The following is a 24131-nucleotide window of genomic DNA, read 5'->3' on the forward strand; positions in this document are numbered from 1 at the left end:
AAAATTCTTATAATATTGATAATATTTCTGCTGTGCTTGATGATAGTGGTTCATTGGGATCTTTTCTAGATGCTACAATTGTTAGGTCTAGGCAAATTGAAAATACTGAAACTCCTAATGAAAATGCTGCTACACCTGTTAATTCACCTGAGTCTGTTGATTATTCTAGTGATGATCCTGATGAGGATTATGTGGAACTTGATGATGATTTTATTAATAGATGCAATGCTACTGTTGATGCAAGAAAAATTAAAAAGTTTCTCGCACAACATACTGTTAGATATAAGCTGTCTCCTGATCCTAAATTTGCCACATCTCCTATAAAAATTAAGGATAAAGATTATGATTTTTCTCTTGATCTATCTCATATAGCTATTGTTGAGAAAACACCCTTTTGCGGTACTGAAAAAGAAAGTGTTGTAGAACACATGAATGAACTTTCTTCTATGAGTAGCTTGTTTTCTGATGATGTCAAGATGCGTACTTATTTTGTTACTAAAATGTTTCCTTTCTCATTAAAGGATGATGCTAACACTTGGTATAATAATTTTCCTCCTGGTTCTATTAATAGTCCAAGTGATTTGCTTGATGTTTTCTTTCGGAAATACTTTCCTGCTAGTGCTCAACATGCTGCTTTACAGAAAATTTATAGCTTTGACCCGGAAGATGGAGAGAAATTGCCTGAAGCTTGGGCAAGATTTTGCTCTCTTATCAGAGCTCGACTCGGACATGATTTGGAAAAGCATGATTTACTTGATATATTTTATAGTGGACTAACCGTTGAGTCTAGAGCATATTTGGATAGTTGTGCTGGTTGTGTTTTCAGGAAAAGAACTCCAGACGAAGCTGAAGAATTATTGGCTAAAATAGGTCGGAATCATGATGATTGGGCTACACCTGAACCAACTCCGACGCCGATATTGAAGAAGAGGGGTTTAATTAAACTAAATGATGAAGATATGAGGGAAGCCAAGAAATCTCTTAAGGAGAAAGTATTAAATCTGAAGATGTGAAGAACTTACCTCCCATAGAAGATTTGTGTAAGATAATTCCCCCTTCATCCATGATTGAGGTAAACTCCCTTCAACGCTTTACTAGGGAAGATATTCCGTATTCGAAATCTCCTGCTCAATGCTTAGATGAGTTTGATAATTATATTGTTAAGCAAGAAAATTTTAATATGAGAATAGAGAATCATCTAATGGAAAATTCTCAAGCTATTAGCAATTTGCATGATATTGTGGAGAGAACCTCCAATGATGTTAAGATGCTTGTTAAACATTTTCATATGGTTCAAACTCAAATTGATCAACTCACTAAAGTGCAAAATGACTTGTTAAAAAATAATTCTAAAGAGAAACATGCTTATGAAGTAACAACTAGACGCGGTGTTTCCACTCAGGATCCTCTATATCCTGAGGGGCATCCCAAAAGAGTTGAACAAGATTCTCAACGAATTGAACCTAGTGCTCCTTCTAAGAAAAAGAAGAAGAAACATAAAAATGTTGTAGAATCCTCTGAACCTGTTAATGATCCTAATAGTATTTCTATTTCTGATGCTGAAACTGAAAGTGGTAATGAACATGATAAAGATAATGATAAGAATGATGCTTTTGATAAAGAAGAAGTTGAAGATGAACCTGAAAAGCATGCTAAAAATAAAAAGTATAATAAAGAAGATTTTACTACTAAGAAACATGGTAATGAAAGGGAACCATGGGTTCAAAAGAAAATGCCTTTTCCTGCTAAGAAACTAAAATCAAAGGAAGAAGAACACTATAATAAATTTTGCGATTGGATGAAACCTTTATTCTTGCAAATCCCTTTGACTGATGCTATTAAATTGCCTCCTGATACGCGTACAGCACGCGTCCGTTGGGAACCCCAAGAGGAAGGTGTGATGCGTACAGCGGCAAGTTTTCCCTCAGTAAGAAACCAAGGTTTATCGAACCAGTAGGAGCCAAGAATCACGTTGAAGGTTGATGGCGGCGAGATGTTGTGCGGCGCAACACCAGGGATTCCGGCGCCAACGTGGAACCTTCACAACACAACCAAAGTACTTTGCCCCAACGTAACAGTGAGGTTGTCAATCTCACCGGCTTGCTGTAACAAAGGATTAGATGTATAGTGTGGATGATGATTGTTTGCAGAAAACAGTAGAACAAGTATTGCAAGTAGATTGTATTCGATGTAAAAGAATGGACCGGGGTCCACAGTTCACTAGAGGTGTCTCTCCCATAAGATAAATAGCATGTTGGGTGAACAAATTACAGTTGGGCAATTGGCAAATAGAGAGGGCATGACCATGCACATACATGATATGATAAGTATAGTGAGATTTAATTGGGCATTACGACAAAGTACATAGACCTTTATCCAGCATGCATCTACGCCTAAAAAGTCCACCTTCAGGTTATCATCCGAACCCCTTCCAGTATTAAGTTGCAAACAGCAGACAATTGCATTAAGTATGGTGCGTAATGTAATCAATAACTACATCCTCGGACATAGCATCAATGTTTTATCCCTAGTGGCAACAAGCACATCCACAACCTTAGAACTTTCCGTCACTCGTCCCGGATTTAATGGAGGCATGAACCCACTATCGAGCATAAATACTCCCTCTTGGAGTTAAGAGTAAAAACTTGGCCGAGCCTCTACTAATAACGGAGAGCATGCAAGATCATAAACAACACATAGGTATAAATTGATAATCAACATAACATAGTATTCTCTATCCATCGGATCCCAACAAACACAACATGTAGCATTACAGATAGATGATCTTGATCATGTTAGGCAGCTCACAAGACCCGACAATGAAGCATAATTAGGAGAAGACGACCATCTAGCTACTGCTATGGACCCATAGTCCAGGGGTGAACTACTCACTCATCACTCCGGAGGCGACCATGGCGGTGAAGAGTCCTCCGGGAGATGATTCCCCTCTCCGGCAGGGTGCCGGAGGCGATCTCCTGAATCCCCCGAGATGGAATTGGCGGCGGCGGCGTCTCTGGAAGGTTTTCTGTATCGTGGCTCTCGGTACTGGGGGTTTCACGACGAAGACTATATGTAGGCGGAAGGGCAGGTCAGGGGGCCGCGCGGGGGCCCCACACACTAGGGCCGCGCGGCCAGCACCTGGGCCGCGCCGCCCTAGTGTGGCGCCGCCTCGTGGCCCCACTTCATCTTCTCTTCGGTCTTCTGGAAGCTTCGTGGCAAAATAGGCCCCTGGGCGTTGATTTCGTCCAATTCCGAGAATATTTCCTTACTAGGATTTCTGAAACCAAAAACAGCAGAAAACAGCAACTGGCTCTTCGGCATCTCGTTAATAGGTTAGTGCCGGAAAATGCATAAATATGACGTAAAGTATGCATAAAACATGTAGGTATCATCAATAATGTGGCATGGAACATAAGAAATTATCGATACGTCGGAGACGTATCAGCATCCCCAAGCTTAGTTTCTGCTCGTCCCGAGCAGGTAAACGATAACAAAGATAATATCTGGAGTGACATGCCATCATAACCTCGATCATACTATTGTAAGCATATGTAATGAATGCAGCGATCAAAACAATGGTAAATGACATGAGTAAACAAATGAATCATGTAGCAAAGACTTTTCATGAATAGTACTTTCAAGACAAACATCAATAAGTCTTGCATAAAAGTTAACTCATAAAGCAATAAATTAAAGTAAAGGTATTGAAGCAACACAAAGGAAGATTAAGTTTCAGCGGTTGCTTTCAACTTGTAACATGTGTATCTCATGGATAGTTGTCAATGCAAAGTAATATAACAAGTGCAATATGCAAGTATGTAGGAATCAATGCACAGTTCACACAAGTGTTTGCTTCTTGAGGTAGAGAGAAATAGGTGAACTGACTCAACATAAAAGTAAAAGAAAGGCCCTTCACAGAGGGAAGCATTGATTGCTATATTTGTGCTAGAGCTTTGGTTTTGAAAACAAGAAACAATTTTGTCAGCGGTAGTAATAAAGCATATGTATCATGTAAATTATATCTTACAAGTTGCAAGCCTCATGCATAGTATACTAATAGTGCCCGCACCTTGTCCTAATTAGCTCGGATTACCGGGATTGTCATCGCAATACACATGTTTTAACCAAGTGTCACAAAGGGGTACCTCTATGCCGCCTCGTACAAAGGTCTAAGGAGAAAGCTCGCATTGGATTTCTCGCTTTTGATTATTCTCAACTTAGACATCCATACCGGGACAACATAGACAACAGATAATGGACTCCTCTTTAATGCATAAGCATGTAGCAACAATTAATGTTCTCATATGAGATTGAGGATATTTGTCCAAAACTGAAACTTCCACCATGGATCATGGCTTTAGTTAGCGGCCCAATGTTCTTCTCTAACATTATGCATGTTCTGACCATTAAATGAGTGGTAAATCGCCCTTACTTCAGACAAGACGGACATGCATAGCAAATCACATGATATTCAACAAAGAGTAGTTGATGGCGTCCCCAGGAACATGGTTATCGCACAACAAGCAACTTAATAAGGGATAAAGTGCATAAGAACATATTCAATACCACAATAGTTTTTAGGCTATTTGTCCCATGAGCTATATATTGCAAAGGTAGAGGATAGAAATTTTAAGGTAGCACTCAAGCAATTTACTTTGGAATGGCGGAGAAATACCATGTAGTAGGTAGGTATGGTGGACACAAATATCATAGTGGTTGGCTCAAGGATTTTGGATGCATGAGAAGTATTCCTCTCGATACAAGGTTTAGGCTAGCAAGGTTATTTGAAACAAACACAAGGATGAACCGGTGCAGCAAAACTCACATAAAAGATATATTGCAAATATTATAAGACTCTACACCGTCTTCCTTGTTGTTCAAACTCAATACTAGAAATTATCTAGACTTTAGAGAGACCAATTATGCAAACCAAATTTTAGCAAGCTCTATGTATTTCTTCATTAATAGGTGCAAATTATATGATGCAAGAGCTTAAACATGAGCACAAAAATTTCCAAGTATCAAATTATCCAAGACATTTATCAATTACTACATGTAGCATTTCCCGATTCCAACCATATAACAATTTAACGAAGAAGATTCAACCTTCGCCATGAATACTATGAGTAAAGCCTAAGGACATATTTTTCCATATGCAACAGCGGAGCATGTCTCTCTCCCACACAAAGTATGCTAGGATCCAATTTATTCAAACAAAAACAAAAACAAAAACAAACCGACGCTCCAAGCAAAGCACATAAGATGTGATGGAATAAAAATATAGTTTCAGGGGAGGAACCTGATAATGTTGTCGATGAAGAAGGGGATTCCTTGGGCATCCCCAAGCTTAGACGCTTGAGTCTTCTTGAAATATGCAGGGGTGAACCACCGGGGCATCCCCAAGCTTAGAGCTTTCACTCTCCTTGATCATATTGTATCATCCTCCTCTCTTGATCCTTGAAAACTTCCTCCACACCAAACTCAAAACAACTCATTAGAGAGTTAGTGCACAATCAAAATTTACATGTTCAGAGGTGACATAATCATTCTTAACACTTCTGGACATTGCACAAAGCTACTGAAAGTTAATGGAATCGAAAAATCCATCAAACATATCAAAACAGGCAATGTGAAATAAAAGGCAGAATCTGTCAAAACAGAATAGTTCGTAAATACGAATTTCTAAGAGGAACCAGACTTGCTCAAATGAAAATGCTCAAATTGAATGAAAGTTGCGTACATATCTGAGGATCACTCATGTAAATTGGCATAATTTTCTGAGTTACCTACAGAGAATTAGGCTCAGATTTCGTGACAGCAAAGAAATCTGTTTCTGCGCAGTAATCCAAATCTAGTATGAACCTTACTATCAACGACTTACTTGGCACAACAATGCAACAAACTAAGATAAGGAGAGGTTGCTACAGTAGTAACAACTTCCAAGACTCAAATATAAAATAAAGGTACTGTAGTAAAAACATGTGTTGTCTCCCATAAGCGCTTTTCTTTAACGCCTTTCAGCTAGGCGCAGAAAGTGTATATCAAGTATTATCAAGAGATGATGCATCTATAGCGGGGTTTGGAGTTTTCTCAACCATGCATAGTATTTTGGATACATAGGTTTCAGCGGCTCCCTTTTCATTAGTCTTGGGCTTGCTACTCTCATCAAACAAATTTTCAGGAACAAGCCAAGCATAATTATCATCTAGAGCTTCATGCATCGCTAGGAGCTTACATGGTATTGGTGCTTTAATCTCCCCACCATCATTAACATTATTAGTGTACTTAATTCTATCCATATCCATCTTTTCAAGTGTTCTTTTAAAATCGGTGATCATACCAAGCCTCTCATGCTTACTAAAAACTTTTCTAGCTTCTTTAGCTATATCCGCAAATTCTCGCACTAGGACTTTTAGAACAAAATCTCTCTTCTCTCCCCTCTCCATATCAGAAAGTGTAAGAAACATGTGTTGTATCATGGGGTTGAGACTAATAAATCTAGCTTCCATCATGCGTACCAAACAAACAGAGGCATCTTCATAAGTAGGGACAGACTTTTGCAAGGGGTATATCTTTAAGATCTTCATGCATACTAACGTGGGTGAAAAATTCTTCTATATTATCTCTTACAATTATAGACCCTTGTCCCACAGGTATATCTTTTACAGTAAAATTAAAAAGAAACATGATGAAATAAGTAAAGCAAATGCAAGTAACTAAAATTTTTTGTGTTTTTAATATAGAGTGCAAGACAGTAAATAAAGTAAAACTAGCAACTAATTTTTTTGTATTTTGATATAATCCAGCAAACAAAGAAAGTAAATAAAACTAAAGCAAGACAAAAACAAAGTAAAGATATTGGATTGTGGAGACTCCCCTTGCAGCGTGTCTTGATCTCCCCGGCAACGGCGCCAGAAAAAGAGCTTGATACGCGTACAGCACGCGTCCGTTGGGAACCCCAAGAGGAAGGTGTGATGCGTACAGCGGCAAGTTTTCCCTTAGTAAGAAACCAAGGTTTATCGAACCAGTAGGAGCCAAGAAGCACGTTGAAGGTTGATGGCGGCGAGATGTAGTGCGGCGCAACACCAGGGATTCCGGCGTCAATGTGGAACCTGCACAACACAACCAAAGTACTTTGCCCCAACGTAACAGTGAGGTTGTCAATCTCACCGGCTTGCTGTAACAAAGGATTAGATGTATAGTGTGGATGATGATTGTTTGCGAGAAAACGAGTAGAACAAGTATTGTAGTAGATTGTATTCGATGTAAAAGAATGGACCGGGGTCCACGGTTCACTAGAGGTGTCTCTCCCATAAGATAAATAGCATGTTGGGTGAACAAATTACAGTTGGGCAATTGACAAATAGAGAGGGCATGACCATGCACATACATGATATGATGAGTATAGTGAGATTTAATTGGGCATTACGACAAAGTACATAGACCGCTATCCGAGCATGCATCTATGCCTAAAAAGTCAACCTTCGAGGTTATCATCCAAACCCCTTCCAGTATTAAGTTGCAAACAACAGACAATTGCATTAAGTATGGTGCGTAATGTAATCAATAACTACATCCTCGGACATAGCATCAATGTTTTATCCCTAGTGGCAACAACACATCCAAAACCTTAGAACTTTATGTCATTGTCCCAGATTTAATGGAGGCATGAACCCACTATCGAGCATAAATACCCCCTCTTGGAATTAAGAGTAAAAACTTGGCCAGAGCCTCTACTAATAACGGAGAGCATGCAAGATCATAAACAACACATAGGTATAAATTGATAACCAACATAACATAGTATTCTCTATCCATCGGATCCCAACAAACACAACATGTAGCATTACAGATAGATGATCTTGATCATGTTCGGCAGCTCACAAGACCCGACAATGAAGCATAATTAGGAGAAGACGACCATCTAGCTACTGCTATGGACCCATAGTCCAGGGGTAGACTACTCACTCATTACTCCGGAGGAGACCATGGCGGTGAAGAGTCCTCCGGGAGATGATTCCCCTCTCTGGCAGGGTGCCGGAGGCGATCTCCTGAATCCCCCGAGATGGGATTGGCGGCGGCGGCGTCTCTGGAAGGTTTTCCGTATCGTGGCTCTCGGTACTGGGGGTTTCGCGACGAAGACTATATGTAGGCGGAAGGGCAGGTCAGGGGGCCGCACGGGGGCCCCATACACTAGGGCCACGCGGCCAGCACCTGGGCCGCGCCGCCCTAGTGTGGCGCCGCCTCGTGGCCCCACTTCATCTTCTCTTCGGTCTTCTGGAAGCTTCGTGGCAAAATAGGCCCCTGGGCGTTGATTTCGTCCAATTCCGAGAATATTTCCTTACTAGGATTTCTGAAACCAAAAATAGCAGAAAACAGCAACTGGCTCTTCGGCATCTCGTTAATAGGTTAGTGCCGGAAAATGCATAAATATGACGTAAAGTATGCATAAAACATGTAGGTATCATCAATAATGTGGCATGGAACATAAGAAATTATCGATACGTCGGAGACGTATCACCTCCTTATTCAAAGTATATGAAAGATATTGTCTCTAATAAAAGGAAAATTCCTAATGAGGAGATTTCCACTATGCTTGCTAATTACTCTTTCAATGGCAAAGTTCCAAAGAAGTTGGGCGACCCAGGTATACCGACTATTCCTTGTTCTATTAAGAATAATTATGTTAGAACTGCTCTATGTGATTTGGGAGCGGGTGTTAGTGTTATGCCTCTTTCTCTTTATAAGAGACTTTATTTAGATAAGTTGATACCGACTGATATATCTTTCCAAATGGCTGATAAATCTACTGCTATTCCTGTTGGTATATGTGAGGATGTTCCTGTTCAAGTTACTAATAACTGCTTGATATTAACTGATTTTGTTTTGTTGGAAATGCCTGAAGATGATAATATGTCTATTATTCTTAGGAGACCTTTTCTTAACACCGCAGGGTCTGTTATTGATTGCAATAAAGGAAAAGTTACTTTCAATGTTGATGACAAGGAGCATATATACTGTTTATTTTCCCAAGAGGATTGATAAAGTATGTGGAGTTAATACAATTTCTAATGTGAGAACTATCAAAGTTGGAGCTATTGATTGTCCTATATATGAGCCTAAAGAAGGATATCAAAATATTATGATTGGATCCATATCAATACAATTCAAGGTAACATGATTGATTTGAGGTTTATTTCTTCTTATGTTATGTACAATTTATTTGGTGGCAAGACTTGATCAACCTTGTTAACAAATACATTTTATATGCATAGAGGAGCTAAACAACATTTCTTTCTTCCTCCACTTGTTCTACTTGCTGTAGCACTTATTGTTTTACAAAGTTCTTTAGCTAATTAGAGATTTCAAAATCTTTTTATGCCCAGTAATAATAAATTTAATACCCAGAAATGTGCATTTTTCAAAGTTTTCAAAAATTCACAAAAATTATACCGTTGGTCTTATTTTTCGAAGAGGCACCTGGGAGCACCTGGGGATGACCAGTGGGGCACCCCAGGGTGGCACCCCACCAGCCGGCGCGGCCAACAAGGGGGCGCGCCACCCTGTTGTGTGGGGCCCTCCATGCCCCACTACTTCATCTCTTTCTCCCATCTCATTCTCTCTCCCGAAAAAACTCGCACCAGCTTTCTCTCACTCGCATTTCTGCTCAAGAGCTCAAGATTTCTCGATCTCTTTGCTCAGCCCAGATTTCTGTCTGAAATTTGGCACATTTGCTCTCCGGTATGTGACTCCTCCGATTATCCAAGTAGAATTTTGTTTGGTTGAGTATATCTTGAATATTTTGCTGCTGTAGGTAACATGTTTAGTGAGCTTGCATGCTTGTTCTAAGTTGTAAAAACTATTTTTGATGCATGATTAGTACTGTAGCAAGTTCCTATAGTGGTTCCCCTCAATTATATGTCACCAAATCAAATTTTATAATGTTTGTTGAAAAATTTCAGAAAAGGAAGATGGATAATTATAACTTTGGAGAAGTGTTTGAGAGAGAGACGACAAGCACGGGAAGGCCCTCTAGGACCGCCACCCGATTCAGGCGATCCTATAATGAGGACGTCATCGCGCCAAGCTTCGAACCCGAAGAGGACAATGGAGTCCCTAACGCTTCATCTTTCCCATGTTATAACTTTTTGAGTAATGCAGGGTTGCTGAATGATTTCTTGACCCTCGTTGGTAAGGCGGGCTTAACCACCTATATGGAAGATGAGAAGGAGCAATACCACATGCTAACTAAAATCTTTGTTGAGAGCTTTCAGTTCAACAGCAAGCACTATCACCCAACAGTTGCATTCAGGATTTATGGTAATGCTATTACTATGAAGTTGAAGGATTTTTGTACTGCATTGGATACTGCCCCTGTAGGTATGATACGTCTCCGACGTATCGATAATTTCTTATGTTCCATGCCACATTATTGATGATATCTACATGTTTTATGCACACTTTATGTCATATTTATGCATTTTCTGGAACTAACCTATTAACAAGATGCCGAAAAGCCAGTTGTTGTTTTCTGCTGTTTTTGGTTTCAGAAATCCTAGTAAGGAAATATTCTCGGAATCGGACGAAATCAACGCCCAGGGGCCTATTTTCACACGAAGCTTCCAGAAGACCGAAGAGTCAACGAAGTGGGGCCACGAGGCAGCCAGGAGGTAGGGCGGCGCGGCCCAGGTCTTGGCCGCGCCGACCTGTCTCCTGGGCCCCTCGTGACGCCCCTTGACCTGCCCTTCCGCCTACAAATAGCCTTCGTCGCGAAACCCCCAGTACCGAGAGCCACGATACGGAAAACCTTCCAGAGACGCCGCCGCCGCCAATCCCATCTCGGGGGATTCAGGAGATCGCCTCCGGCACCCTGCCGGAGAGGGGAATCATCTCCCGGAGGACTCTACACCGCCATGGTCGCCTCCGGAGTGATGAGTGAGTAGTCTACCCCTGGACTATGGGTCCATAGCAGTAGCTAGATGGTTGCCTTCTCCTCATTATGCTTAATTGTCGGGTCTTGTGAGCTGCCGAACATGATCAAGATCATCTATCTGTAATTCTATATGTTGTGTTTGTTGGGATCCGATGAATAGAGAATACTATGTTATGTTGATTATCAATTTATATCTATGTGTTGTTTATGATCTTGCATGCTCTCTGTTATTAGTAGAGGCTCTGGCCAAGTTTTTGCTAGTAACTCCAAGAGGGGGTATTTATGCTCGATAGTGGGTTCATGTCTCGTGAATCGGGGAGTGACAGAAACCTCTAAGGTTATGGATGTGCTTGTTGCCACTAGGGATAAAACATTGATGCTATGTCCGAGGATGTAGTTATTGATTACATTACGCGCAATACTTAATGCAATTGTCTGTTGTTAGCAACTTAATACTGGAAGGGGTTCGGATGATAACCTGAAGATGGACTCTTTAGGCATAGATGCATGCTGGATAGCGGTCTATGTACTTTGTCGTAATGCCCAATTAAATCTCACTATACTCATCATAATATGTATGTGCATGGTCATGCCCTCTTTATTTGTTAATTGCCCAACTATAATTTGTTCACCCAACATGCTATTTATCTTATGGGAGAGACACCTCTAGTGAACTGTGGACCCCGGTCCAATTCTCTATACTGAAATACAATCTACTGCAATACTTGTTCTACTGTTCTCTGCAAACAATCATCTTCCACACTATACATCTAATCCTTCGTTACAGCAAGCCGGTGAGATTGACAACCTCGCTGTTTCGTTGGGGCAAAGTACTTTGGTTGTGTTGTGCAGGTTCCACGTTGGCGCCGGAATCCCTGGTGTTGCGCCGCACTACATCTCGCCGCCATCAACCTTCACGTGCTTCTTGACTCCTACTGGTTCGATAAACCTTGGTTTCTTACTGAGGGAAACTTGCCGCTGTACGCATCACACCTTCCTCTTGGGGTTCCCAACGGACGCGTGTTGAACAAAAAGACATACGTCAACTACGCGCAGCAAGCAAAATTTCTGGCGCCGTTGCCGGGGAGATCAAGACACACTGCAAGGGGAGTCTCCACATCCCAATCTCTTTACTTTGTTTTTGTCTTGCTTTATTTTATTTACTTTCTTGTTTGCTGCATTAAATCAAAATACAAAAAAAAATTAGTTGCTAGTTTTACTTTATTTACTATCATGTTCTCCATATAAAAAACACAAAAAAATTAGTTGCTTGTTTTACTTTACTTAATATCATGCATGTTTTTATTTCACTAGTTAAGCATAATGGAAAACAACAAAAATATGAGAGATCTTTATGAACTTTATCTTGAATTAGGACACGATGTGTTTGAAGAGAGAATTAAAAAACCCATGGAACTTTATATGCATGCTAATGGGAATGTTATTACTATGAATGCATTGAACACCATTGTTGCTAATGCTATGGAAAATTCTAAGCTTGGGGAAGCTGGCTCTGATGAGCATGATCTTTTTAGTCCCCCAAGCATTGAGGAGAAAATTTGCTTTTATGATTACAATATACCTCCTATATATGATGATAGCCACTTTGTTGAATTTGCTCCCACTACAACTAATAAAATTGATTATGCTTATGTGGAGAGTAATAATTTTATGCATGAGACTCATGATAAGAATGCTTTATGTGATAGTTATATTGTTGAGTTTGCTCATGATACTACTGAAAGTTATTATGAGAGAGTAAAATATGGTTGTAGAAATTTTCATGTTACTAAAATGCCTCTCTATATGCTGAAATTTTTGAAGCTACACTTGTTTTATCTTCCTATGCTTGTCACTTTGCTCTTCATGAACTTGTTTATTTACAAGATTCTTATGCATAGGAAGCATTTTAGACTTAAATGTGTTTTGAATTTGCCTCTTGATGCTCTCTTTTGCTTCAAATACTATTTCTTGCGAGTGCATCATTAAAATTGTTGAGCCCATCTTAATGGCTATAAAGAAAGAACTTCTTGGGAGACAACCCATGTTTTTACTACAGTATTTTGTTTTATATTTGAGTCTTGGAAGTTGTTCACTACTGTAGCAACCTCTCCTTATCTTAGTTTAGTGTTTTGTTGTGCCAAGTAAAGTCGTTGATAGTAAGGTTCATACTAGATTTGGATTACTGCGCAGAAACAGATTTATTTGCTGTCACGAATCTGGGCAAAATTCTCTGTAGGTAACTCAGAAAATTATGACAATTTACGTGAGTGATCCTCAGATACGTACGCAACTTTCATTCAATTTGAGCATTTTCATTTGAGCAAGTCTGGTGCCTCAATAAAATTCGTCTTTACGAACTGTTCTGTTTTGACAGATTCTGCCTTTTATTTCGCATTGCCTGTTTTGATATGCTCGATGGATATTTCGATTCCATTGACTTTCAGTAGCTTTGTGCAATGTCCAGAAGTGTTAAGAATGATTATGTCACCTCTGAACATGTATATTTTGATTGTGCACTAACTCTCTAATGAGTTGTTTTGAGTTTGGTGTGGAGGAAGTTTTCAAGGATCAAGAGATGGAGATGATACAACATGATCAAGGAGAGTGAAAGCTCTAAGCTTGGGGATGCCCCGGTGGTTCACCCCTGCATATATCAAGAAGACTCAAGCGTCTAAGCTTGGGGATGCCCAAGGCATCCCCTTCTTCATCGACAACATTATCAGGTTCCTCCCCTGGAACTATATTTTTATTCCATCACATCTTATGTGATTTGCTTGGAGCGTCGGTTTGTTTTCGTTTTTGTTTTGTTTGAATAAAATGGATCCTAGCATTCTTTGTGTGGGAGAGAGACACGCTCCGTTGTTGCATATGGACAAATATGTCCTTAGGCTTTACTCATAATATTCATGGCGAAGTTTCTTCTTCGTTAAATTGTTATATGGTTGGAATTGGAAAATGCTACATGTAGTAATTGCTAAAATGTCTTGGATAATGTGATACTTGGCAATTGTTGTGCTCATGTTTAAGCTCTTGCATCATATACTTTGCACCTATTAATGAAGAAATACATAGAGCATGCTAAAATTTGGTTTGCATATTTGGTCTCTCTAAAGTCTAGATAATTTCTAGTATTGAGTTTGAACAACAAGGAAGACGGTGTAGAGTTTTATAATGTTTACAATATGTCTTTTATGTGAGTTTTGCTGCACCGTTTCATCCTTGTGTTTGTTTCAAATAGCCTTGCTAGCCTAAACCTTGTATCTAGAGGGAATACTTCTCATGCATCCAAAATACTTGAGCCAACCACTATGCCATTTGTGTCCACCATACCTACCTACTACATGGTATTTCTCCGCCATTCCAAAGTAAATTGCTTGAGTGCTACCTTTAAAATTTCTATCCTCTACCTTTACAATATATAGCTCATGGGACAAATAGCCTAAAAACTATTGTGGTATTGAATATGTACTTATGCACTTTATCTCTTATTAAGTTGCTTGTTGTGCGATAACCATGTTCCTGGGGACGCCATCAACTACTCTTTGTTGAATATCATGTGAGTTGCTATGCATGTTCGTCTTGTCTGAAGTAAGGGAGATTTACCACCTATTTAATGGTTAGAGCATGCATATTGTTAGAGAAGAACATTGGGCCGCTAACTAAAGCCATGAATCATGGTGGAAGTTTCAGTTTTGGACATATATCCTCAATCTCATATGAGAACATTAATTGTTGCTACATGCTTATGCATTAAAGAGGAGTCCATTATCTGTTGTCTATGTTGTCCCGGTATGGATGTCTAAGTTGAGAATAATCAAAAGCGAGAAATCCAATGCGAGCTTTCTCCTTAGACCTTTGTACAGGCGGCATAGAGGTACCCCTTTGTGACACTTGGTTGAAACATGTGCATTGTGATAATCCTGGTAATCCAAGCTAATTAGGACAAGGTGCGGGCACTATTAGTATACTATGCATGAGGCTTGCAACTTGTAAGATATAATTTACATAACACATATGCTTTATTACTACCGTTGACAAAATTGTTTCTTGTTTTCAAAATCAAAGCTCTAGCACAAATATAGCAATCGATGCTTTCCTCTTTGAAGGACCATTCTTTTACTTTTATGTTGAGTCAGTTCACCTATTTCTCTCCATCTCAAGAAGCAAACACTTGTGTGAACTGTGCATTGATTCCTACATACTTGCATATTGCACTTGTTATACTACTTTACATTGACAATATCCATGAGATATACATGTTATAAGTTGAAAGCAACCGCTGAAACTTCATCTTCCTTTGTGTTGCTTCAATACCTCTACTTTGAATTATTGCTTTATGAGTTAACTCTTATGCAAGACTTATTGATGCTTGTCTTGAAGTACTATTCATGAAAAGTCTTTGCTATATGATTCATTTGTTTACTCATGTCATTTAAATTGTTTTGATCGCTGCATTCATTACATATGCTTACAATAGTATGATCAAGGTTATGATGGCATGTCACTCCAGAAATTATCTTTGTTTATCGTTTACCTGCTCGGGACGAGCAGAAACTAAGCTTGGGGATGCTGATACGTCTCCGACGTATCGATAATTTCTTATGTTCCATGCCACATTATTGATGATATCTACATGTTTTATGCACACTTTATGTCATATTTATGCATTTTCTGGAACTAACCTATTAACAAGATGCCGAAAAGCCAGTTGTTGTTTTCTGCTGTTTTTGGTTTCAGAAATCCTAGTAAGGAAATATTCTCGGAATTGGACGAAATCAACGCCCAGGGGCCTATTTTCACACGAAGCTTCCAGAAGACCGAAGAGTCAACGAAGTGGGGCCACGAGGCAGCTAGGAGGTAGGGCGGCGCGGCCCAGGTCTTGGCCGCGCCGACCTGTCTCCTGGGCCCCTCGTGACGCCCCTTGACCTGCCCTTCCGCCTACAAATAGCCTTCGTCGCGAAACCCCCGTGCACCGAGAGCCACGATACGGAAAACCTTCCGGAGACGCCGCCGCCGCCAATCCCATCTCGGGGGATTCGGGAGATCGCCTCCGGCACCCTGCCGGAGAGGGGAATCATCTCCCGGAGGACTCTACACCGCCATGGTCGCCTCCGGAGTGATGAGTGAGTAGTCTACCCCTGGACTATGGGTCCATAGCAGTAGCTAGATGGTTGTCTTCTCCTCATTATGCTTAATTGTCGGGTCTTGTGAGCTGCCGAACATGATCAAGATCATCTATCTGTAATTCTATATGTTTTGTTTGTTGGGATCCGATGAATAGAGAATACTATGTTATGTTGATTATCAATTTATATCTATGTGTTGTTTATGATCTTGCATGCTCTCCGTTATTAGTAGAGGCTCTGGCCAAGTTTTTGCTAGTAACTCCAAGAGGGGGTATTTATGCTCGATAGTGGGTTCATGTCTCCGTTAATCTGGGGGAGTGACAGAAACCTCTAAGGTTATGGATGTGCTATTGCCACTAGGGATAAAACATTGATGCTATGTCCGAGGATGTAGTTATTGATTACATTACGCGCAATACTTAATGCAATTGTCTATTGTTAGCAACTTAATACTGGAAGGGGTTCGGATGATAACCTGAAGGTGGACTCTTTAGGCATATATGCATGCTGGATAGCGGTCTATGTACTTTGTCGTAATGCCCAATTAAATCTCACTATACTCATCATAATATGTATATGCATGGTCATGCCCTCTTTATTTGTCAATTGCCCAACTGTAATTTGTTCACCCAACATGCTATTTATCTTATGGGAGAGACACCTCTAGTGAATTGTGGACCCCGGTCCAATTCTCTATACTGAAATACAATCTACTGCAATACTTGTTCTACTGTTCTCTGCAAACAATCATCTTCCACACTATACATCTAATCCTTTGTTACAGACAAGCCGAGTGAGATTGACAACCTCGCTTGTTTCGTTGGGGCAAAGTACTTTGGTTGTGTTGTGCGGGTTCCACGTTGGCGCCGGAATCCCCGGTGTTGCGCCGCACTACATCTCGCCGCCATCAACCTTCACGTGCTTCTTGACTCCTACTGGTTCGATAAACCTTGGTTTCTTACTGAGGGAAACTTGCCGCTGTACGCATCACACCTTCCTCTTGGGGTTCCCAACGGACGCGTGTTGAACAAAAAGACATACGTCAACTACGCGCAGCAAGGTACAGCGAAGAGGATCGAGGACAATCCCAAGGCTTTGCTGGAGCTCTATCGAGATATCACCAATGATGATTGCCGCACCATTCATCGTGGCAAGATAAGAAACATTCAACTCCCCGCCATTAGATATTTTGCTTATTACCTTGCTACTAGCATTCTTGGTAGGGAGAACACTAGCAATATTTCTAGTTATCATCTTGCTTTCTTAATTGCTGCACTTACTGGAGAAACACCTTATCGTCTTGGTGCTCTTGTTGCTTGCCGTTTGTCTAACAGGGGGCCTATTTTTGGAGAAATTATTGCATCGCACATTTTAGCATATCTAGATCTTCCTTTTGACCCTACTGATGTGAAATTAACTCCTATAAGGCTTGATATTGCTGCTATGAAGAGTCATCAATTCGTTACAACTGACTCTAGTTTAGATAATATGGTCTATAGAATTTTGTTTGCTGACGGGGATGAGAGGAAAATCCCTTTGCCACAGCCAGATTTGTTCAGTGTTGACAGGAAACCATGGTCGCGCTCTAAGGAGGAGGTGGATGAGCAACTGAAGATACAGGGCTTCCACCAGCAGCATGACTCCGAGGATGCCGAGCCCTCCTACGACTACACCGTCACGTATCCGGGTGCTTCTTCCAGCACATACCCGGAATATGATCCATCTTCGTCGTACTACGGAGGTGCTACTTCATGGACACCATGGGATTGAACTCCACTTAGGCCAAAAGCCTAAGCTTGGGGGAGGTATACCAGCATCACTCAGTCTTTACATATTATAGTCGCTGGATACTTGTATATACTTGTTTAGCTCCTTAAAGTGGTTTTCTAATAAGAGGGAGATGATATTTGGGGAAGTGCTGCCTGAAAACAGATTCTGGACTGATACCAAAAAAATTCTCAAAAACATCCAGAACGTTATTTTGCGAAGCCAATTTTTGTGCATATTCCCCAGGTTATTATCTAACTTTCATTAGTTGAACACTTTTCGAGCTGGGCAGCGGAAGAATTTCTTAAAAATCGATTACCGTACTGCTATCAAGTTTGACGAATTCCTGCTGCTTTGTGTTTATGTGACTTTTCTAGTTTTCATTTTCTTGTTTTTGCTTTGTTTCCTTCCTAAAACACAAAAGGACCAAAAATATTTATGTTGTTTCTCTTCACCACTTGCTTATTTTGGTTTCTTGCTTTTATTTTGCTTTATTTGCTATCGTTAGTTTGCTATAAGAAAATCCAAAAAGATTTTGCTTTGTTTGCTTGTTTCCTTTCGTTCTTGTTTCCAATTCGAAAACACCAAAAATATTTGCTGTTATTTTTTGGTTTTGTAAAGTTATTTTGGAGTTCAATGGTCTTCGGTGGTTGGAGCGTGGTTTTCATTTCATATTATTCAAGCTACACAAGTGAAAGGCAATAATGACGATCTACGACAATTCGACTGTGGTGAGAGGCTGGTATGAACTCTATTTGTTTTCATTTTTTTACATATACTCATCCATGTGAGCATGCTTAGTTGGTTCATGCGAGGTATATGTCATTTAAGAAAGTCTAGTAGTTCATGATCTCTCATGTTTAGCTCCAATTTATTAATATGAGTAGCATGTCATGGATGTTTGCTTGCATTGTTTTATTCATAAATAGGTATGACATTGTGGTATCCTCCTCTGAATAATTCATTCGAATCGACTTGGCACATGCTCACGCATGCATATTACTGAACAAAAGTCAACTAAGCCTCGATGATTTACTTTGCCTCAGAGTTCTTGTATCACATTTATGCCTCCGTTAATTTATTTTGCCGCAAGTATGATTATGACAGTGACTGCTCACTTGATTGTCGCTCCCCAGTCTATTGCTAGCCTTCACTTGTACTGAGCGGGAACGCTGCTCGTGGTTCCAAACCCCTGAAAACCAAGTTGTTCCAAAGTGTCCACCATAAATACCTATGCATGGCATTTCAAACCATTCCAAGTAAATTCTCATGCGCTACCTTTAAACCTTCAAAATGCTTCTCAATTTGTGTTAATGTTTTATAGCTCATGAGGAAGTATGTGGTGCTTATCTTTCAACCTTGTCATTTACTTTTGACGGACTTTCATAATAAGAGCTGGCAACGGGGTGCCCAGCCCCAACTAATAACTTCATTAATAATTCTCTTCACATGTTTTGCTCTGATTCATCAGTAAGCAACCTAATTTTGCAAATAGACACTTCTCCATGGTATGAGATTAATGGAAGGCACCCGAGGATTCGGTTAGCCATGGCTTGTGTAAGCAAAGGTTGGGGGGAGTGTCACCCATAATAAACTAAAATACGTGTGTAAACAAAAGAGAAGAGGGATGATCTACCTTGCTGGTAGAAATAACGTCCTTCATGGGAGCCGCTCTTGAAAGTCTGGTTGGCGAGGTATTTTGTGTACCCATTACCATTCGTTGACAACAACAAACACCTCTCAAAATAATTTTACTCCTGTTTTAAAAATGTAAAGCTCTAGCGCATGTTAATCCCTGCTTCCCTCTGTGAAGGGTCAATCTTTTACTTTCATATTGTGTCACCATCCTTTCTTTGAGCACTTTCTTGAGAGCACAACTGTCATTGTTAGTATAATATGCTTGTCCCAAAATATGATTGACTGTGGTATAACTTTGATGCTTTTATCTTTGACAATCTCTATTTCTAGTCTTTCTATGAACTTCAGAGGTGCTCGAGCATTTATGTTTTGTTGTACAAATACGGGCAAGCGAGATACCACTTTATCATATCCTTTTATGAACATTGCAATCCTGCTGATAGACATGATTCATGATGCTTATTATTAATTTGTTGGTACCTTTCCATGATTGACATAGCTATTAGATGATCTTATTTGCATGTATCTTATTATGAATTGCCTAAGTACTTGTCCATATCATGAGAATATTTACATCATATGAACAAATGTGTTCGTGAAAGTTCTTTTATCGCACTCAGTTGTTAACTGAATTGCTTGAGGACAAGCAATAAGCTAAGCTTGTGGGGAGTTGATACGTAACATATCTACTTTCACGAACACTTTTGCTATTGTTTTGCCTCTAATTTGTGTAATTTGGATACAACTAACACGGACTAACGCTGTTTTCAGCAGAATTGCTCTGGTGTCTCGTTTTTGTGCAGAAATTCAACTTTCAGGAAAATCCTCAGAATTTATGTCGAAGGGCTTATTTTTTCAGAAGAATCACGGAGCCAGAAGGGCAGGCCTGGGGGAGGCCCAGGGCCCCCAGACACTCGGCCGGCGCGGCCTGGAGGGGGGGCGCGCCGCCCTAGCGTGTGGCCCCCTCGGCTGGCCTCTGACGCCCTCCTCTGGACTACTTAAGGGTTTCGATCTAAAAACACGAGACGGGAAGTCGAAGTCGCCAGAAACCATCCAGTACGCCGCCACCGTCGCGAAACTCCGTCTCGGGACCGGAAACTCCATTCTGGCACTCCGCCGGAACGGGGAATTGGAGGAGATCATCGCCATCATCACCACCGACGCCTCTCCATCGACCAGCCATGTTTTCCCTATCCATGTGTGAGTAATTGCCCCACTGTAGGCTGAAGGGGATGGTAGGGATTGGATGAGATTGGTCATGTAATAGCATAAGATTGTTAGGGCATAGTGCCTAGTGTCCGTAATTGGTACTTTGATGATATTGTTGCAACTTGTTATGCTTAATGCTTGTCACTAGGGCCCGAGTGCCATGATCTCGGATCTGAACATGTTATTGTTTCATGATGATATGCATTGTTTTATGATCTTACTCGCAAGTTGTATACACATGTCGCTGTCCGGAACCCGAGGCCCCAAAGTGACAGAAATTGGGACAACCGGAGGGGAAGGCGGTGATGTGAGGATCACATGTGTTCACGGAGTGTTAATGCTTTGCTCCGGTACTCTATTAAAAGGAGTACCTTAATTTCCAGTAGATTCCCTAGAGGCCCGGCTGCCACCGGCTGGTAGGACAAAAGATGTTGTACAAGTTTCTCATTGCGAGCACGTACGACTATATACGGAACACATGCCTATGGATTGCTTAGTACTTGGACACCGTTTTATTATTATCTGCAAATGCCCTACTTTGATTGTTACATGAGTTTCTCTCATCCATGCAACGCCCGTCATCCATACCTGTGCCTACGATATTTTAATCCTCGTTGTTTACTATAATCACTATTGTTGTCTTTGTTCCACCGTCGTTGTTATTTCACTATCGCTATCTGCTATAAAACTGTTACTACTCGATAAACTCTTGCGAGCAAGTCTCGTTTCCAGTGCAGCTGAATTGACAACTCTGCTGTTAAGGCTTTCAAGTATTCTTTGTCTCCCCTTGTGTCGAATCAATAAATTGGGTTTTACTTCCCGCGAAGACTGTTGTGATCCCCTATACTTGTGGGTCATCAGTGTGGCTGGTTGTATTTCTTTTATTGTTGAAGCTGAGCATATACTACAACATGTACTATTGAGTTGATGTTTGGTTTGGGGTTTGACTATGATATTAATTGATGCCCCATTAATTCATGGTTGAATTTAAGCAATGAAATAGAAGTACTATTGCTGGATGATTTATTTGTTGGACTCTGGTGAGCTTATAGTATGGTTATAGTTCTCTGATTGATGGGGATGCGTACTGGATCATGTGCATACATGATCAGATCTTGTGGTTATGTTGATGGCTTGCTTATACTTAAGCTGATAAGAACAGATATGGCTTGATTCTTTGGCCCTGCCTATGATGCAAAGGCCGAGGCACAATCTTGAATAAGAACAGATGCTATTTATGGTTAATAAACTCTGTGATGAGACTAGCATACCACGTGTATGCAAATCTGAGAGTTTCTCTTATCAAAATGCTTTGAACTAAACTAATAAGAATATATGCTAGATAATCTAAAGATCAACCTGCTGTAGCAGAGTGGCTAGCTTGTGGTGATGTTGTTCTGGTGGTGAATCTTAATATGTTGTATCTTGTGGTTGTTGACATGATCCTCCTCTCCTCCTCCTTCTGGCTAGCTTCCTTCTCCTTCTTGCTAGCTTCTTGATTTCTTCCAAAGATCTTGTGGTAATTCCAGTGGTTGTTCTGAAATGTTCTTGTAGTTCCTAGTGAACTGATGAGGATCCGGTGGTGTAATATTGTGGTATGCTTTGGTGAAGCCAGAGCCAAATGGTTTGGCTCGCTGTGATGCCCTTGCTTTTATATTACTAGGCCATTGTGTGTGGTGTGGACAGCACACAGCTGCTTGTGTTGTGTGAGCTGCTTGTGTGTGTGTTACCCTTTTTAGTGCAGGAGGACAAGTTTGCTTTCTCTTACTCCTTGTGCAACCCGTAACCGTTTGATCTTATCCTGGGTTGGTTGTTCCTTGCCTTCAAGTACACTGCACGGCTATCTTGTAATTATCTTAGACTGAATTTTATTTGTGGCTGCCAACTGTATTGTGCCTACTGATCTATTGGCATGTAAGCTTTGCATTATTCCTGTGAGCCTTAATCTCCGATCTAGACTGGCTTTATTAATTAAGCTTTTGCTTAATTAACAAGTAGCTTCAAATAATTAGCTGGAATCATATTGACCAGTCCATGTCAAAGATGATTCATTTGAATTAATTTGTGGGATTTAATGGGCTCTAGCTTGATTAGAGGGAAAAATCATTACTGCTTTGTTGCCTATAGTAATGGATCATTTCAGTGTTGCCCTTTGTCCCTGGTTGCCTACTTGATTAATGCCTCATGATCTGAATGATCCAAGTCTCTTGCATGCATGATCCCATTTATTCATGATGTTGCCTAAGAAAGAATTCCCTCTAATCACCATTTCGGGATCAAGACTAGTTCTTGACTCCCATTGGCTAGTTTCCAAAACTAAAATGTCTCCCAAAATGCGGAGACAAATATTTTAACCTTAACACAACATTTATTTGTCTATTGTTTATTTTTCTTATTGCAGGGAAAAGAAGAACAAGAAATGTTAAGAAGATTTAGATTTAGGAATTCTTTTAGTTCCATTTTGTAATCTCATAATTCTTTTGTAACTTGTAATATTTTAATAAGTGTTGTAATAATACTTATGTGAATTGTTATTTGTAATATTTGATTCTCATTTATAATTATATTTACTTTGTATTTATATAATTGATTAGAATTCAAATTCCAATCCAAGATCTTATTTGAATTCTATCTTTCATATTTGAATTTGAATTCAAACTATTTCCCTCGAAAACATAATAAATTAATAAAGGTCATGTCGAAATTTATCGCACTTGTGTCGATGACATACATCAATTCCATTGACACAAGAGAAACCTCGATCACTTTGTGTTTTAGATAAACGCGCGAAAATTTCCTGGATTTTTTGTGCATGAATGCAATGCACACATCTGTTTCCACTTTTTTTTGTAACCCCAAATCCTGGGATATTACACCCGGCTGCCACCAGCTGGTAGGACAAAAGATGTTATGCAAGTTTCTCATTGCGAGCACGTATGACTATATATGGAAAACATGCCTACATGATTAATAAATTGATGTTCTGTCTTAATGCTATTTCAATCCTATCAATTGCCCAACTGTAATTTGTTCAACCAACACTTGTCACTTGTTATTGGAGAGTTACCACTAGTGTAGATAGCTGGGAACCCCGGTCCATCTCTCATCATCATATACTCGCTCCTATATGACATTGGAAGTAGTATCAACTATTTTCTGGTGCCATTGCCTCTCGTGTTACTCATTCTGCTGCCGTGTTACTTGTTACTATTGCTCTCATATTACTCGCTGCTTTCACATCACCCCTGTTACTAGTGCTTTTCCAGTGCGACTGAATTGACAACTCGGTTGTTAAGGCTTATAAGTATTCTTTACCCCCCTTGTGTCGAATCAATAAATTTGGGTTTTACTTCCCTCGAAGACTGTTGCGATCCCCTATACTTGTGGGTTATCAGCGCCGGAATCTCTGGTGTTGCGCCGCACTACACTCCTTCACCAACAACCTTCACGTGGCC

The sequence above is a fragment of the Lolium rigidum genome, chromosome 3, assembly GCF_022539505.1.
Source record: "Lolium rigidum isolate FL_2022 chromosome 3, APGP_CSIRO_Lrig_0.1, whole genome shotgun sequence".
In the NCBI taxonomy this organism is placed as follows: Eukaryota; Viridiplantae; Streptophyta; class Magnoliopsida; order Poales; family Poaceae; genus Lolium; species Lolium rigidum.